Source organism: Chelonoidis abingdonii, chromosome 6 (assembly GCF_003597395.2).
Source record: "Chelonoidis abingdonii isolate Lonesome George chromosome 6, CheloAbing_2.0, whole genome shotgun sequence".
NCBI classification, from domain to species: Eukaryota; Metazoa; Chordata; order Testudines; family Testudinidae; genus Chelonoidis; species Chelonoidis abingdonii.
The window spans coordinates 120995270-121015636 of NC_133774.1; positions in this window are offsets into that span (position 1 = coordinate 120995270).

Consider the following 20367-nt stretch of genomic DNA (forward strand, 5'->3'; position numbering starts at 1 on the left):
ACAGAGTTGCTTCCTTCTATGTAAATATAAATATATGTGTTCATAAAAACATGTTTGAAATGGAGAATTACCCTGAAGACAACACCAATGTCTGGGCAGGAAGTCACATAGCAAACTTCCCACATGTTATAGAAATCCAGCTTGTAATGAAAGGCACGTGTATATTACTGTGCAGGTCCCAAAGCAACACAGTGGTAAGTGAGTTTCATTCAGCAGAAAAAAATTCAGACTCAGCACAAGGACTAAAGAATTGTGTAATTCTGGGAATGGTGGAACATGTGATCGGTATTAATGAAAGTGACTCAGATACTGATTTTAAAATGGATGAAGGCTCACATATGCTAGATAAGTATCTGCCAGTAAGAGGGGGAAATGAGCAAAGATTAAGTAAAAGGCAGATGAAGATGAAATACTAGGTTTTCCATAGCAAGTTTGAAGAACAGAGTGGTTTATATGGAATGGAAAAAGTGCTTATTCGCAGCAGACTACAGTAATTACAGTTACCATGAAACAGAATAACTCCAAGACAGCAAAAATTGTACTCTGTTGGACACAATACATGGCATAATCATGGAGAAAAAGCAAAAGGAGATACACATCACACAAGAGGACTCTATTTTATAATTTCATTCATTCTGAGAACTTGTATTGACATATGGATTTCAAACACAATGGTCTACATTTTCAAAGTGACTATGGATTCTAGGTTCCTCATTTTCAGATGTGCTGTTTGAGACACCTTGAGAGGGCCTGATTTTCAGAGGAGGCACCTCTTAAGGTGTCTCAAGTTGGGGACTTAAAAATCATGCATCACTTTTAAAAATTTACGCCACACACATTGCCATTTACCAAGAAATCTACAGACAGACAGTTTGGCTGAAAAGACAAGCACATATCATTAAAACACTACTGAAGACAGAAAATAAAAAAGATATGATAGTATCACAGAATAATGAAACACTCATCAAAAAATATCTCATAACTACAATACTGATGAGCAGGAACATAAAAACCAAGGTCAACCCAATAGGTGCCAGTCATGACAGAGAAATATCAGACCCCACTAAGAGTGAGTGATAAAATCAAGCAGACATAACTCACAGCTGCAAAACAACATCTCTGTTGAAGTACTTGCTCTGTTAACTATAGAGCAGAAGGCTTTGTTCTTGTACAAAGCTCAAGTGGCAAATGGAATCCCTATATTCTGAAATTCACAACAAATACATCTCAAATGAAACAGCTAGGAGGAAAATGCTCACATGCAATAGGTAACACGTGATTAGAAAAAAGACAATTCATTTAAAAAGAATAGATGACAACAGGGACTATACTCAAGGCCTGGTGTAACCCACAGCAAGGTCGACATAAAGTTTGTGGCAAGGTCTCTGGATTCTGCAACACTCAGTGCCAGTGAAACACTTCAGTATATTTGGGCACCTGTGAAGCTAACCTGGCAAAGTGAATTGGCAAAACAGCAACAAAGTGTGGTATAATGGATAGCACACTGGACTGGGTATCAGAAACGATGGATGTGAATCACACTTTTGCCGGAACTCTAATGTATGACCTTGGATATGACACTTCATTTCTGTTTTCCCCTCCCACCCTTTCTTTGTCTTGGCTCTTTAGGTTGTACACTCTTCAGGGCATTGACAATCTCTCAATGTGTGCTTGTGCAGTACCTAACACAATGGGACTCTGATCTTGCAGTGAAGTCCTGTAATGTTAATAATAGTGTCGAGAAATGTTGCTTATGCCCATTAAACACTCCATTCTTGTGTAAACTAAAAAAAAAATTGCTGTGGTGGTCTCTGTCTCTCACCCTCCTCTGACCCCCAGAAAGTCATCAACATTGGAATATGCAGTTTGTGAAGGAGAGGGTGTCATTAGAGAATACACACAGTGAACCCTCTTGAAAAACAGCCCAGTGGTAGCTTGGAGTAAACATCTGTGCAATGTGCTTCACGGCACTGATAGTACAATGAGGGAAATATAAAACAAATGGAGACGCCGGAGGAATGGAATGATAGAAGCAAGCTCGGGGGAGCTCTTGATGGGCACAGCTTATTAAAATCACATTTCCCTGGCTATAATTTTCTTTGCAATCCATCTGAAAGACAGTAAGCCAGAATTCTTGCTTTGTCAGCAAGCAGGCCTCTTCATATGCACCATGACGGGAACAAAACCAAAACAAGAATTATTTGTGTGTGTCCACAAAAATAGTGCTTAAAGGAGAAACAGATGATAAAATGTATTTGGACTTTCAAAAGACCTTTGACAAAGTCCTTTAAAACAGGTCATTAAGGGAAACAAAATAGTCCTGGGGTGAAAGCTGAACTGCTAGCATGGATTAGAAACTATGAGACTAATGGTAAAATCCTGGCCCCATGGAAATGATGGGAGTTTTGACATTGATGTCTATGGGGAAAGGATTTCACCCAGAAAACCAGATCAGGGATACATGATGTTTCAACATGGCAAAAGTGTCACAACAGGGTGCCCCATGGATCTTTATTAAGACCAGTTTTGTTTAGTATATTTATTAATTATCTGGAAAGGAGGTGAACTCGGGTGGCAAATTTGACAGATTACACAATACTAATTAATTTGGACTAGGGCAGAGAATTCTTTGAGGAACTCTAGAGACACCTAACAAAACTAGGTGGATGGACATCACGATGGTAGAAGAAATTTAGTGTTAAATGCCAAGTAATACATATTGTGAGGAATGATATGAACCACTAATACATATCACTTGATTCTAAATTTACTAGAATTATTCAGAAAAAAAAATGACTTTCATTCCATGAAAACATCTGCTCTATCCATGCATGTTGTTGCAAATAAAACAAATCTCTGTTTGCTTTTGAACCAGTGTTCATGAATACTTCCTTTGCAATATTTGTCCCAGTCTCAAGCCCTAGTCCATTAAAGAAAAAACATTAAGTGGGCATTAAGATTGCAAAGTCAAGAAGCACTAAGAAGTTAGGAAAGGCCAAAGTTAGGTTTGCTCATGGCCCGAACTGGATTATGCTCATGACACATGGAATGATTGGCAAATTTTGCTGCCAGCCTCTACTGCACCTCCACTAAATTTGGGTAAATAGTCATTTTCAGAGATTTACAATTTAGCCATATATGGGTGGATTTTCACAGGGATGGCAAAAGACACATTCCTAACACCAGTGTGCCCCCCTTGCCAACTTCCAAGTCTGTGTTCCAATGCATGGAAGTGCTAGAGATTCTCAATCAAACAGCTGTAAGAATTTAACATTGGCAAACAACCAACTTTCCCATAATTTTGTTCTCAGAAATGGCTGAACAATTTTACTGAAACTCTATGAAAAAACAAATTCCTAAGTCAGACACTCCATAGGAGAAAAAAGCGATTGAAACAAGGGTTTAATAATGGAACGTTTAAGCACCTTTAACTGTAGGCAGAGCTGTCAGCTCCATGTGGCTCAAGGCTAATGAAGTTTCCTTCTTTTCTCAATAGCAGGGTAGCTGTACTTTCAGAGCAGGAGAATCCAAATATCATTCTGAAGTGCCTAGGCCATAATGTGCATCACAGTAACAACCATGACATTCCTAAATTGTTGCAGACTTGTACTACACAAGTGTGCTTATTTAATTTGAATGTTACTCCAGATATTGGTACTTGTTTTTCAATTATCATTATTCACAGAGATATATCTGAATGTGTGATATATGGAATGTTTGTGTTTGCCTATATTTGAACTGATTGCACATTCATTGCAAGTAAACACAGGTGCACCTAGTTGAAATATCACCCATTCAAGCAAATGCAGGTGTGTTTATCTGAATGTGCAAACTTACCAAATCTCTGAAAGCAGCCATTCTGAAAGCACTTCAAACATAGTTTCAAACAGGGGCACCTTAAAGAAAGGCACTTAAATCCATATGCAGACATCTAAATAAGTGACCTAAGCTGTATAAGTTCTGAAGAATCACAAGTCCCTCTCAACTCAACGGGCATCATGCTGTGTACTGAGGGGACTGCCTGTGTGGAATGAATTCCATGGCTTTGCAACTAAAGGTATAAAGCACCATTCACACTGAACCTAAATTGATTTAAACGAAACCATGTATGGTTTGTCTACACTAGGCTTTTCTCAAAGTTTCCTACTCTTACTCTTGTAGCACCACAGCTTGTAGCAATGGTGGGACTGTCAGTGTAGACTAGTCAGTGCTACCTGCTGGTATCTTTTTAATCATTGTTTTGCCTAGACCTCCCTTTGGTAGGGTTAGGGGACACAAGGGTTAACATATTGGCATCTGATTAGGGCTCCCACCATTGCCAATCTATACTGGTGCTCTCACTATTGTTTCCATGGTGCAACTTTGCTGGACCAGTAGTAGCAGCAGTGGGTTATTTTCAGAAAAAAAAAGTCCCAGGTGTAGTAATCTTATCTGAAACATAATCAAGCTCTTAAGGCTCTCTAACACCACTGAAACAGGTTCTTTTAGAATAATGGTAAAGTAACTCGGAAAAGTTGTAGTGAGGGCGTCAGCTGTGTTAACTATTACTTAGGCAGGGTTACTTTCCTTACTTTGGTTTAAAAACTGTAGCTTGGATAAGTTCTCAGTGGCTCAGTTAACCCTAACTGAGAAGGCAACAATGAAATTGTTACAGAAAGCAGTGAGTCATTCGAGTTTCACCTGCAAATTGATTCCAATAGCTAGCATATTTGTAGGACATAAAATAGCCTTGATCTACAGGGATATACAAAAAGATCCATTATTTATTATGATAATCAGGCAGCTAAGAAAAGACCTTGACATATGGGTAATGTTTTTAGAGAATTTCATTGGTGCAATTATGTGACAGATGCAATTATTGTCTAACAAGGTACTAAATTTGTTTACAGACCCAACAGGGGAAAAGATTTTGGAGCTTATTTTCAAGGCTAATGGCTAATATTTCGGCTGAATGTTGGGTACTTGAGAGGTGCCACAAAAATATTATATTTCTGGAACTCGTTCATAGGTGTAGATCTGGTTTGTGGAGAAAAACAGAGAAACTAAAGAATTATAGAGATTTGATTTTTAATGGCCAACAATTTGGGAGTAGTTCAGGCAATTAATAGGCAGTCTGTTGATTCAAGAACATATGAAAAATTGCTATACACAATATGCTCATTTGGGATTCTGAAAAGTAAGTCCCATTTTTATCTAATTTGGACATTTATATGGTGAAGCAATAAACACAATGCTGGCATCAGTAGCCTCCTGACTGAGAAGTTTCATTGAATGAAATTTCCACATCAGTTTTAATGCTTCCATTGAATAGCACAGAGAACATGAAACAACTCAGCCCTGAATACTAACTACTGCAGCAGATGAGACGTACACAGTGAGGCTGTTAATGAAAAAGAAATGTTTAGTCTGATGAGAACTCCACTTCTTTACAAAAACTGATTATGCTGTAAAAATTAAAGGGAAAAAAAGCACAACCACATTCCCGGTACTCACAAAAAAGCCTACACTGAGCAAAGGAATACATATGCCCACTAACCTCTTCATTTCGATGTGTGATATTTTTTAACATCTGACAATTACAAAAGACTCACCCAACCGTGGAAGTTGAATGGATTTTCCTGCATAAGCATCAAGAGATTGTTATTTTCCAACTAGTGTTTCATTTCTGGTTTACATCACTATTTCTTCTAACAGTTTGAATGCAAGTTTCCATTTTACAGGTATTAATGTACCATTTAATTTGTTTCTCCATCTAAATTATTTTTCCAGGTCAACATTTAAAAGGCAGGAAACATCTCTCCTTATTTACTATACCATTTCATAGTGGCCTAATTTCTGTCCATTCTAGAAGACAGGGTTTTAAATGTCACAAATACAAAATAAAGCATTTTAGGGAACTAGGAAAAGTTTAAGGTTTATGGAATATATATTTTTATATTTCCCAGTGGAAGAATATATGCTAGTTGGATATGGTAGGGTGTATGGGTTTTTGTAACATAGGTTGGAAAATGTTGCGATCTGACTGCACTGTCTGGAGATCTAAGACATTCCATATATAGGTGTAAATGTAGCAGGTGGCTACCCACATGTTTAAAGTGAAGATGGGCCAAGGAAGCAGCATTCAAATCTGGATTAGCTTTAAGCTATGATTTAGGTTCAAGGCTGAAGAAGAGCTACTAATTAGATTTGGAAGGTACCTCAATACCGCAGTGGTGGAGAAGTACTTAAGACAGACAGGATATGACCATACCAAAACCTTGCAGGATGCTTCCATTACATTATGGCCATATGCAAACCAGAAATAGAAAGTACGTTCCTTTTGGGTTCAGATCCAATGCCGAACAAATAGAATAAGGAGGGGAAGATGGAATTCTTACTCATGAGCTCTCAGCTATTTTCATCATCTTGGCATACAAGGACCCTATCCAACTGCCATTAAAGTCAATGGAATGACTCCCATTGACTTCAGCGGGAGCCGGATAACTTCCTAAAACAAAGATTCTGGGTGTTAAAAACAGGCCCCTGGTGTTACCTTGATCTAAGTTAGCATGTGCTTGCATGGGGATGGGGGCGAATGGAACATTTTGCAAACATTCCAGCTTATATTTAGGAGGGGAAAAAAAAGATCTGTTAAACACAATCAGGAGCTAAAGGTACTCGTACTCACTGGCCACTTGTATTCTAGTCTGCACAAAACAAACACACAATGTGCTTGTCTGAAAGTACTCAAACCCTCATTAATGGATTTATAAAGCAGCAGGAGAGGCAACAAAAGGATGTTGGTGTTTCACTGTAATTTATTTCAAGTGTGCCTAGAGGGTACGCAATAGGTACCTTATATAATATCTAGTAAATAAATAACTAGCTGACAAGAAAGGGCTGCAACTACCACGCTCTGCTGTTAGGAATGGATATCCTTCCCCTACTACCTTTCCTGTTTCTTACGGGACTGGATAAGAAGGTGATGTGATCAATGATAATTAATTAAAAGGAATTAATGACAGGGATGGCACTGTACATATTTTATTGATGCTCTCTTGAGAACATAGCAAACATTTGCACAGTTCCTGCAGTTACTTGATAGTGGACTCAGAGTGATGTCTTAAAGTGACCAGACCACCTTTGGAGAAACAGGTGCGAAGACAAGTGAGGAATGAATAGTGTATGTTTAAATGTGTACACGAGATCAGTAGCTGCCCAGAACCATTAACTGTAATGGAGCTGGAACAGACACTGGCTAGCATCAAGTGTGGAACAGCTGTGGGCTATGACAACGTATCTCCAGAATTCCTGAAAAACCTTGACCCCTGTGCTTGGCTTTGGCTTGTGAAATTCTTCGTGACTGAAGATATGGTGAACAGCAAAAGTCATTGGCCTCCTAAAGCCTGGAAAGGACCCAAGTCAAGCATCAAGCTATCGTCCTGTATCATTATCGTTGCTGTGCTTCAAGGCACGGGAGCGCTTGGTCCAACAGCGCATATTACCCGACATGGAGAGAATTTTGAGCCCTGGCCAAGCCGGCTTTCAACGAGGCTGTAGCACATAAGACCAAGTACTCAAGCTGACCACATTTGTTGAAAATGGCTTCCAGAGAAACTTGAAGACAGGAGATGTTTTCCTCAAGCTAACAGCAGCATACGATATGGTATGGCACACTGGCCTGCTTGTGAAGGTATCATGGGTCCTGCTACCTTGGGTCATAGATGTTGAACTGTTTCTCAGTCATAGGCAGTTCAGAGTCCATATGGGGGAGAAGACGAGTGCTTGGAGATGACAGAACAACGGGTTACCCCAGAGCTCTGTGCTTTCGCCAACCCTGTTCAACATCAATGACCTGCCAACAATGGAGTCACAAAAGTTCATTTATACAGACGACGACATCTGTTGCAGTACCCAGGCCCAGCCGTTCCACAAGCTTGATGCCACTTTAAACCGGGAGATGACAAAGTTAGCTGATTACTGTCAGACTTGGCGGCTCCAGACAAGCTTCATAAAAATAGTCTCCAGTTTGTTCCATCTTCACTACACCAGTGTAACCCAAGAACTGAATGTTTATCTGAATCATCAGAAGGTGAATCATGAAGTAGAACCGGTCTATCTAGGTGTGACCTTAGACTCACCTGAAGAAGACAGCAGCTAAAGTTAAGACATGCAACAATCTTCTTAGCAAACTGGCAGGTTCATCATGGGGTGCTCGTACTCCAGCTATGCAGACATCAGCTCTTGCCACCTCATATCTGGTGGCAGAGTACTGCGCACCAGTATGGAACCTATCGTCACACACCAAACTGGTGGACACACAGATACATGCCACCATGCATATCATCTCCAGCACCCTGCGTCTTACTCCACTCCCATGGCTTCCAGTTCTGAGCAATATTGTTCCTCTTCATATCAGATGAGAGCTTGCCACTGGCAAGTTACTGGAGAAAGTACGTGCCAACTCAAGCCTGCCACTGCACAATGAGCTTTTTAAATCACCAGCTGCACATTTGCCATCACATCGCCCATTATAGCCCATCTGCCATGCCAGGATGTTAGGGTGGAAACATTCTACTGAGAGGAATGGGTATCTGTTCCTTATCGCCAACCTCACAATCTGCCCGCCTGGGTTTGACCTACCCTGTCGCCAGAGATCCTGTTGAACAGGTTCTGGACCAGGCAAGGTCTCTGTGCAGCCAGCCAATATCGCTGGGGCCTGCATGACAGCCCTTTGTGCAGCTCTGGCACAACACAGAGGATGATGAACATTGTTGATGAATGCCTGCTGACTAGGTTCAGCGGTGGCCTAGAACAACTACATCATGCTACTGAAGATGCCATCGCTTGGCTAGATGACTATGCACACACTAAATAAATAATGATGTCTCCAACTAGGAGTTTTAAGGTTGCAAATGGTTCCACTATTTATGTTAAAGAGTGTTAAAATACACTAGACAAACAAGTAAGACCTGGCTAATGTTTAAGAATGGAAAAATTGCAAGATTCCACCCCAAGATGGGTATCAGCAAGAGGCCTATCACCTGAGCTGCTGTTCTCAGAGAAATCAGAAAAAGGACAGAAATTTTGCTAACCCTGCACCCATGACTCTCATGTAGCAGAGGGATCTCCTCTTACCTATCTGTCCCATCTCATTGTTTCCTATTGAAAAGACCTTAGACCAAAATTCATAGATTCATAGATTCACAGACTCTAGGACTGGAAGGGACCTCAAGAGGTCATCGAGTCCAGTCCCCTGCCCTCATGGCAGGACCAAATACTGTCTAGACCATCCCTGATAGACATTTATCTAACCTATTCTTAAATATCTTCAGAGATGGAGATTCCACAACCTCCCTAGGCAATTTATTCCAGTGTTTAACTACCCTGACAGTTAGGAACTTTTTCCTAATGTCCAACCTAAATCTCCCTTGCTGCAGTTTAAGCCCATTGCTTCTTGTTCTATCATTAGAGGCTAAGGTGAACAAGTTTTCTCCCTCCTCCTGATGATACCCTTTTAGATACCTGAAAACTGCTATCATGTCCCCTCTCAGTCTTCTCTTTTCCAAACTAAATAAACCCAATTCTTTCAGCCTTCCTTCATAGGTCATGTTCTCAAGACCTTTAATCATTCTTGTTGCTCTTCTCTGGACCCTCTCCAATTTCTCCACATCTTTCTTGAAATGCGGTGCCCAGAACTGGACACAATACTCCAGTTGAGGCCTAACCAGCGCAGAGTAGAGCGGAAGAATGACTTCTCGTGTCTTGTTTACAACACACCTGTTAATGCATCCCAGAATCACGTTTGCTTTTTTTGCAACAGTATCACACTGTTGACTCATATTTAGCTTGTGGTCCACTATGACCCCTAGATCTCTTTCTGCCATACTCCTTCCTAGACAGTCTCTTCCCATTCTGTATGTGTGAAACTGATTGTTCCTTCCTAAGTGGAGCACTTTGCATTTGTCTTTATTGAACTTCATCCGGTTTACCTCAGACCATTTCTCCAATTTGTCCAGATCATTTTGAATTTTGACCCTGTCCTCCAAAGCAGTTGCAATCCCTCCCAGTTTGGTATCGTCCGCAAACTTAATAAGCGTACTTTCTATGCCAACATCTAAGTCGTTGATGAAGATATTGAACAGAGCCGGTCCCAAAACAGACCCCTGCGGAACCCCACTTGTTATACCTTTCCAGCAGGATTGGGAGCCATTAATAACTACTCTCTGAGTACGGTTATCCAGCCAGTTATGCACCCACCTTATAGTAGCCCCATCTAAATTGTATTTGCCTAGTTTATCGATAAGGATATCATGCGAGACCGTATCAAATGCCTTACTAAAGTCTAGGTATACCACATCCACCGCTTCTCCTTTATCCACAAGACTCGTTATCCTATCAAAGAAAGCTATCAGATTGGTTTGACACGATTTGTTTTTTACAAATCCGTGCTGGCTATTCCCTATCATCTTACCATCTTCCAGAATAAACACACAAAAAAACCCACCACATCCCATAATAGGCCAACATACAGTATTAACAAATTATTATAAAAGCAGCAACATATTGATCACAATTGTTTTGTGGTGCTGGGCGTTGGAGGGGGTTTACCTGTTTTCATGTGTACTCCTTAAGGCATTTAATCACTGACCAAAGTAGAGCATATGCATCCAGAAACCAAAGTAATTTTCACTTAAAGTCATCCCACTTAACGTTCTTTTGTTGTTTCATTGCTGATCAATTAGAGAACATGCTCATTTAAAGTTGCGCAATGCTCCCTTATAACATTGTTTGGCAGCCGCCTGCTTTGTCCACTGCTTGCAGGAAGAGCATCCTGTTACAGCTAGCTGGTGGGGGCTTGTAACCAGGGTGGACTGGCAGCCCCCCATCAGCTCCCTGCTTCCCTAAGTTCCCTGTGCGGCAGCAGCCCAGCAGGCTATCAATTGCTGGCAGTTCAGCTGTCCCTCCCCCCACTGCCCTCTGCTGCTCCTGCCCTCTGCCTTGGAGTTGCTCTTGGGAACCTCCTGCTTGCTGTGCAAGGGGGTTGTGGGGCAGGAAAGCGGTGCTAATGTCAGGGTGTCCCCCTTCCCCCGCCCCCTGCTACTTTACCCCATTTCCATAGAGCTGGGGGTGGGGGGAATGACAGGGCTCAGGATGGAGTTTGCTGGCAGCAGCTGTTGTCTCAACTTGCTGATATACATAAAAAGGCAACGTACTTAGAGTGGGGTCAGTGTACTGAAAGGGACAATGCAGTCTCTCTCTCTTTCTCTCTCTCTCTCTCTCACACACACAGGGCCAGCGCAAGCATTTAGGCGACCTAGGCAGTCGCCTAGCGCACTAGGATTTGGGGGGCAGCATTTTCTTCGGCAGCGACCACGCGGCTGGATCTTCGGCTGCCCTGGTCGCCGCCAGCATTTAGGTGGAGGGAGCTGAGGCAGGGGAGTGTAGGGAGGGCCACCTGCAGCAAGAAAGGGGGGAGTGGCACTCAGGGGAACTCCCCACCCCAGCTCACCCCTGCCCCGCCTCCTCCCCGAGCACGCTGTGGCTGCTTCACTTCTCCCACCTCCCAGGCTTGCAGCGCCTAAGCTGATTGGTGCCGCAAGCCTGGGAGGCAGGAGAAGTGAAGCTGTGACGGCATGCTCGGGGTGGAGCTGGAGTATGGGTGAGCTGGGGCGGGGGGGTGCCCCAGGACAGAGGGTGGGAAGGTGCCGCAGGGGGGTGCCTCAGGACAGGGGGGGAGATGCTGCGGGGATGGGCTGGGGGGGGCTCGGGGACAGGGGAGGGCACAAGGTGGAAGTTTCGCCTAGGGCGCAAAACATCCTTGCACCGGCCCTGCTCTCACACCCACATCCACACCCACCCTGCATCATCAGCTCTAGCTGTCAAGTGGCATTTGGAGAAGGGGCTGGAAGCACAATTGGTTTGACCCACTCACATTCATCTTTGGGCCTCTCTTGGAGACTTGGCCTACACCAAGTATGACTTCCCTCTCCCAGCATGCCAGCTGTCCATCACTTTGCATTCAGAACACAAGGCTCACATCTGCTAACCCATGTCACATAATGCCATCTCACCACCCCATAGTGTATATGTGTATATAGATTAACAGCTATGACTTAGCATTGCCTTCTAGGTCTCCCAGTGCATTGCTGTCAGATCTTCTCAGTGCAAGGGCTGTGGCTTTGGGGGAGATTACAGAGGGTGAAATATTTCCTTGATAGAAACAGAACTGTAAAAAACTGAAGACAGCGATTCTTGCTCCATGCTGGCATAACATGTTCTAGGCAACCAGTTCTCTGGTTTTTGTCATTTTATCTCATTGTGCACTGATGGCGGGTGCTGTGGGTTATGACTAAACATGCATTCAATAGAATAGCATTGACAAAGTCTCCATTTAAGAGGGTTTGGATGTTTGATTGTTTGGGTGTTTGTTTTTTGTTTGTTTTTGCACTTGGTGAATTTGAGATACAGGGAGATTAACGGATGATGCCACACTTATTTGGTTTGGCTTTAAACAAGGGTTTACTTAATTCAATGAGTTCCACAGTGTTTGCTACTTACTTTAATTATAGCAGTAACAGTTCTTCCCCTCTGCAATGAAGGCTATGTCAGCATTTCCATCATAAATTCCTATTATCCAGGGTTTAGAAGTAGACCATAACAATTCATGCTAGGCTGAACATAGCACACAAAGTATCAGCCCAGATACATTTGTTTCCAAGTTTCATAGTTAGCTGTGTGGGTTTGGTGTTGGGATTTTTTAATACATAAGAGTTCATATTTAAATAAAACTTTTAACATGACATTTCTTGTGATTTGTTAGTTATACCACAATGACTCCTAGGAGCCCCCGTAATGAACCAGGACCCCATGGTGCTAGGGGCTGTAGAAACACAGAACAAAAAAGGAGACTCAGGTTGCTTTATCCTGCTCTTGTTTCTTACAGTACATTTTTCATCCCTGGGTAATGGCAAGGCTCCCACATGCCCTTTTGCTTTACACTGCTCCATCCTTATGTTTTTTATTCAAACAACCAGTCAGAAAGGGACCCTCGTGGCTCCTGCTGTCTGGGCCATTAAAAATCTGGTCAGCAGTGCACATTCATTAAGGCAGACTCCCTGCCTCCCATGATTCTGTGTGGCTCCCAGAAGCAGTGGCATGTCCTCCTTTGGCTCCTATGCATATGGGCAGCAAGGGGCTCCACACTCTGCCCCTGCCACAAGCACCAGTTTTCATTGGCCGGGAACTGCAGCCAATGGGAGCTGTGGGGGTGGCACCTGTGCATGGGGCAGCATGAAGAGCCACCTGGCTGTGTCTCCGTGTAAAAGCCGGAGGGGGGACATGCCACCACTTCCAGGAGCTGCCTGAGGTAAGTGTTGACTGGAGCCTGGACCCCGACCCCCTTCCATGCCCCAATCCCCTGTTCTAGCCCTGATCCCCCTCCCACCCTCCAAACCCCTCAATCCCAGCCTTAGCCCTCACCCCCAGCTGGAGTCCTTACTCCTGCCTGCATCCCAACTCACTGCCTCAGCCCAGAGCCACCTCCCGCACCCTGAACTCCTCATTTATGCCCCCCTCCAGAGCCTGCACCCCCAGCCAGAGCCCTCACTCCCTCCTACACCCCAACTCTCTGAGCCAGCCTGATGAAAATGAGCAAGTGAGGGTGGGGAAAGCAAGTGTTGGGGGGGGGGATAGAGTGAGCAGGGGGTGGGGCCTCAGAGAAGGGGCAGACCAGGGGCAGGGCCTCGGAGGAGGGACGGGGCAGGGGGCAGGGCAAGGGTTTTGTTAGAGTAAAAAGTTGGCAACCCAAGAAATAGATGAACCCAAGAAGCACATCAGTTCCACTCCTTGACTGGCTAGGGATGCCGTTGCTGAGTAACATAGGTTCTGAACTTCTCAGCTAAAAATGAAACTGCCAGACCATGTGTGGCGGTGATATGCAAGGTAATGGTGAAAGTTACATACCTGTAAGTGGATCTGGGTCTAAGTGAGAGTGTGGGAGTCTCAGCTGAAGTAACTCCAGGGCTGAACTGGTGGTCCTGAAATCAACAGCAGTCACCCTTTACACCCCGGGGCCAGAAGAAGTTGTTAGAAGGTGTCAGTTAAAGGAAGGATGGGGCTATTTTTTTCTTACAACTTCTCACAGTCTCGTTGTAGTTGCAATTTTCGTTACACTTCTCTCCTTCCAGCCTATTTGCATGTAAAATTAGGCTCCTTGGTCCATATTTAAGTGTTCAATAAGTAGACTGAATTCCAAAAAAGTGCTCACTACCATGAAGCTCCCACTAATGTCAATGAGAGCTGCTGCATGCTCAACATTTTGAGAGAAAAAAAAAATCAAGCCACTTTCTAAACACCCACAACATGGTCTAAGCGCCCGAACTTGAGACACCCCTTTTCTTTTTAAATCTTGGCCACTTTCTCTAAATTTGGCCTGCTGTCTGGTCAGTGCTCCAACCCATAGCATCTCTGGGACTCAGCTAAGGAGAGTGAGAAACCATTCTGAGGACTTGAATTCAGGTCTGTGCTACATTCCAAGCACAGCACTCACAAGAACACCAATATACCAACAACAGCTCCATTTTAAAAATATTGCATTGGCACTGAGCAGTGAATATATTAAATTTAACGAGTCTGTGTTTTTAGCTGTCCAATGTTAAAAGCACAGTTTGCATAATTTAAAAGACATGGTCATTTTCATGTTGTCATTTGAATGTGTATTTAAATGCTCAAATCACAAGACACTGTGGAATTTGCAAGTTTGAAAAGCAAAATTTAACTGGGACTTTTAATGTGACGTATTTGTTTTTCTCATTGACTCCAAGTTATTTCTTTCTTCTCTTTCTGTGTTCTCTTGCAGAGATTGTCTTTATTTTCAATCCTAATGTATAAATGCATTTAAATAGAAAATGTTTAACCCTTCAGTTATGATGTCTGTGGACGTTTTCCAGGTAAGAGCTAATAAGCAGAGCTGTAAAGAAAGCAACTGTGCTGGTTATAATAAATATGAGGCCTGTTTAGACAGAGCTTGTGTATTAAGATGTCTGTGCAAAACAATTCAACTGGATTTTGCCATCAAGGCCCAAGATTCAGTGTACGGCCCTTCTTTCCTCTACTCACACATGTCCTAACCTACCCTGTGTCACCTGCTTGGGCAAGGCACACAACTGAGGAGGGAGAATAGGTAACGTGTTCAAGACTGGGATGTTTGTTTGTGGAAGAAGTTGATGGGGGCAGGAGGTGACTCACCAAAGAGTTCTCAATCAGCATGAAGTAGGTCATAATCAAGGAATGGTCCTCATGGCCCTGAGCGCTGCTAGTACCATGTTATTGTAAAAACATTTCCCCTCTATATATTAAAGCTTCATAAACATTCATTTATTCGTTGGGCACTAATTTATTATACCCTTGCTGCTGAAGCTCACTGGAGAGTTTGCAGAACTCCAGCATAACTCACACTTTAGTCATTTAAAGCTCATCAATTCTCTCTGTCTTCAGCTCAAGGTCTCTAAAATGATTGTGTCACAGTCATTAGGCAAACTGCACTTGAGACTCCTTTTAGTCCCTCTCAAGTGACAAGCTTGGACAAGACTAGATGACCCTTGAGGCACCTTCTATCCCTATGATTCTACTTGGCACCCGCAAGAAAACTTCCCTTTGGGAGTCCAGGATGGGCAGCTGATTAAAGTGACTGGAGTTGTATCAAAACAAAGGTGTTGTTTATTCACCCAAAGGTACATAGCTATCAGGACAAGGGATATCACAATTAAAGGCCTATATGCTTGATTCTTACCTATACTTTATTCTTTCCTTGACAGTCTTGGGCAACCACCGCTTAACCCAGACATCCCTACTCCAGGGCTGGCAATGACAGACAGCTCCTGTTGCATCCTTTGTTTCTCCCTCTGCCACAGTCTGCTCTCCAGCTCTTGCTGTTGCCTGTTCACACCCCTTTCGTCAGGCCAGGGACTTTTAGTGATGTCGTAGCCCCTTTGATCCCAGGTTTGGGTCTAAGACAAATAACTCTCGCTACCCTAGTCAGAGCCAGGCAGGTGGCTATGCCCCAATGGTTAGTTTCCTCAAGAATCCTCTGCTGATACCTTATTTTTATCCATATTTAATTTCCTGTTTCTTCCCCACCCACTCCCCTGCAGCAGCCTGCTTTGATTTAACTCATTGCGGTCAGGCAATAGAACATCAAGCAGGTAAACTGAGGTGCACATGACATTCATAAAATAATAGTGATAACCCCTCATTCTTCACAGGTTGGCATATCACTTTCTGGTAGGACAGTACAGCATTTTCACCTCATCACAAAGATTACCTCTGCCTAATTATCCATTTAATCCCTCTATATTTTTAAAAAGCTTTAATTGCTTAGATAAATTTTATGTTTTAGAGGGACTCTAGAAGCATTTGGCATAAGCATTAATATTTTAAAGAGGAAATACACAAAATATAGCAAAATTAAAGGTTTTGCAACTAAGTGTAAATATGAATGAGAGCAGCGTAATTAATAAAAATGCATTTACTTAAAGCAAATATGCAGTAATTAGTGTGTAATGCAGCCATGAAAATTAAATGGTGCATTAAATGTTTGCTTTCCACTTCCAGTTACCATTAACTGACTCCTGTAAACTTGGAATTTTCTGCATTACACACATTTGGAGACTTGATACTTGATAGCTGTAGATTTACAAATTAAATTTCACTTGGAGATTGAAAATTCCAGTTCTGATATGTATTGATTCTATACCAGAGATGAAGTCATTAATTTGTCAGGACAGACTGTTAACAAGAGGGGGCTTCTTTGATTAACCATGGTGCATACCCCTCTTAACTCTTACTATACTAAGGATGAGTATGCCCATTGCTCCAGTGCTAGCCCATCTTTACAAAGGCCCAAATCCCTGCCCCTCCATTTGCTTTACTCATTGGCAACTCACTACACCTCCCACGGAGGCACCACATCCTTCCCCATCCCCTCTCCAGAGCACCTCTGCTACCCTCCATCATTCCACCATGGCTGTATCCTACAAGCATCTGAACTGATCTCCCCTCTAGACATTAAACCCCTCTGTACCACAAGTGACTAGTTCTGACCATAATCTCAACAGCTGAACCCTTCCTGAGGGTATGCTAATGACACTATAAAAATGATACATTCCTCCATGCACACGCTGTGGGCACAGCTCCAAAGGATGTAGGAACTTCATTTGAGCTCAAGGGTGTACAATCCAATCAAATGCACACTAGCCATTCGTTTCTGATTTATTTCAAAAGCAATCTTGATTTAAAAAAATTAAGTTTGGAAGGAGGTGCTATAGATTCTCAGAGTTGCTAGCTTATAGAAATTAACCTGTTTTCATATTAAATTTTTTTTCCCTGCAGTCTGCTAACTACAATAAAGGGAAAGAATTGCTAGGGTGCATTTTTGTATAGATCTGTCAAATACCTTGTGATTTCATCCTAGGGATCTTTTCAAGGTTTCCCCGAAAAAAGAAACTTAAAGGTTCCTAGAAACTGAAAGCCTTTATTTAACTGCATAACAGCTACAGCACTGTCTCCATGGCTCATTCAAACATTGGTGCCAGTCAATGTCAATGTGATGCATAAACCTGTGTGCTGGCAATGGTACCGAGAACACCAAGTCATTACAAAACATGCCACCTAGCTGCCATCAGAGGTTTATGGCTTTATCTTTGGAACTATTTTTTCCTAGTGAATTATTCAACTATTTTTTAAAAGCATTTGAAGACCTCCATTTAATACCTGTTATATATTTATTACTGCAATAGTCACTAATTTATATCCTGAGAGAAGATGAATGCCAGTTTGTACTAAATCAAAGAGAAACCGTAAATCCATACCTTATTGAACATACATTATAGTTAAGTTTATTTTATGCTATCATGCTATATCAAGGTCTTTTTCATGTATTGGGCAGGATCTTCAGTGCTGCAAATGTGTGGTAAATCCAGTTGATTTTAATTTGCACAGATGGAGGATTGGGCTAGTGTTCTCTGTGGTCTTTCATCTTAATTTTGGAAAGCACATAAATACCAATAGCCAGATGCTTTCCCCCCGTAACTGACCTAATTTGATAAGCAGTATTGAAAATCATATCATGTCAGTGAGAGAATACATCAGCACTGTGCATTTTAACAGTATACCTGTTGTGATTCTGATTATTGTTAGGATTACGGTACTGCCCAGAGGCATCAACTGAGATCAGGGCCCCAATGGGCTAAGTGCTGCACACACATGAAATAGACTGTTCCTGCCCTGAAGAGCTTATACTCTAAATAGAAAAGACAAAAAGTGGGAAGGGAAACAGGCATGGAGCAGCGAAGGGATTTACAGGGTTTATGCTGCAGAGTTGGTAACAGAACCCAGTCTAAGAGCCAGTCTAGTGTCCTGCCCATTGGACCATGCTGCCTTTCATTAAGACTTGTCATTTCAAATAATTGAATTCCAGGTAAAGTTACGACAGATTAATCCCTGATAATTTAATATCTAGGGGAAAGTTGGCTACCTAATTGATGAGTACAGGCATCTGAGCCAAAATTTTCAAAAATGGTGCCTAAAGCAAGGCCCCTTTATGCCTTTCATGCCCCTTTCTGAGTGGCTTGATTTTCAAAGGCGAGGAGTAGCCAAGAACAAGTCTGTGGGAGTGGCTGTGTGTTTCACATTTTTGAAAAATCAGGACACTCATGCATGTGCCTTTTTATTACTTTAGGCCCCATTTTTTGGAAAATCATGTCCGAAATGCCTAAACCTTATCGATTAGGTAGCCACGTTTCCCCTTGATGTTAAGTACATATTATAATGTGGCAGGCATCCTCATGAGCCTTCCCTACGCATTAGAGCCTGGCAGCTCTGAACAGTTTTGTTTTCTTATGGGTAACAGTGTCCAACAACAAGGGGGCTTGGTCATTACTTCCTAAACAGCATCTCTAGAGCCTGGCTTTCCTCTGTGCACATAGCCAAAACTCTCATCTAAGCCCTCATCATTTGGTGTCTTGACTAATATGGTCTTCTCCTTTCTGGCCTTGACTGTGGAACCGTACTCCCCTCCAGTCTTTTCAAAATCCTAACTGAAAGACCACCCTGCTTGGCTCATCACTCTGGACACAGGAGCCTCCCTCTGGCTTCACCTTCATCTGCACATCAAATACAAAGTTTTTTTATTACCTTTAAAGGCTCTTCTCTATTCAGCCTCTCCCTAAAATGGTGATCTAGTAAAGTTTTGTGATGTTGACCACTTTCCTTTGCTCTGCCAATATTCTCAACGTTAACCACTCAGCAAAGAGCTTCTCCTTTAAATACTTATGCTCCATCTCATGCATGGAGGAACCCTCCCCCATTCCCCAGTACAGCCATTACCTTGTTCTCTTTCAGGTACCTCCTTAGGTCTAACCTCTGCTATGGTGCCTCCAAAACCTGTCTTCTGATTAGGCAGGTGATAGGCTGTGAGTGTCTCTCTCTCCCCACTTCTTTCCCTGACTCTGGCAACTGCCCCATTCCTGCCATTTCTCATCCTACCTTTACTCCCCATTAAAAAAAAAAAATACCACCGCATGGAACTAACAGTGCTGGGCCAATACTTCACCATACTAATTTTCTTGTTCCCTAGCCTGTCAGCTTTCTGGGACAGATATTGTCTCTTATCTGTTTGTTCAGCATCAGGCATAAGTGGGCCAGTTGAGGAAGTGGCATAACATACATATTTGCTACCTGCTAAGTCCTTATATATATATATATATATATATATACACATACACACACACACACACACACACTTTTTTACCATCCTTAACTTTGCCCTGAGCGTCCTGGCTTTAGAAAAATAGATTAGATAGAGAGAGTAGCATTAGATGATGCAATATCACTTAAATTAAGTTACAGAAAGAATAGTGCCATCACAACCCTCGAGGATGCATTAGAGTGAATTACTCTAATATCGGGAGGGTCAAGATCAACTTTAAACATCTTATCCTTTGCTATGTGTTTGGAGTAAGCCTGTGGCATGATTTCTTATGGAAGTAGAAGAAGAGACAGAGAAAGGAGAATTTCAATAACTTAGGGATAACTGGCAAAATCATTCTTCAGCCTCTGCACTGAAGAAACATAAAATAGTGTAGTTGTGGCTGAGAAGGCAAGGCATTGACAAATCTTCTGAGTCACTAAGCATCCACCCTTGCTCTTGGGAGGTCTCAGTTCTATTCCACTGCTTAGTTCTGTTCCATTGCTGATACTTCCCTCACATGAACCAAATTTTGAAAGCATCTCCTCTGACCAAAGAATGAATCTCTCATCTTGCACTGGTACTGAGGTTGTGCAGCCTCTCATCTTCTGTTTCCTAAGCATACCCATTCAGCAGCCAGG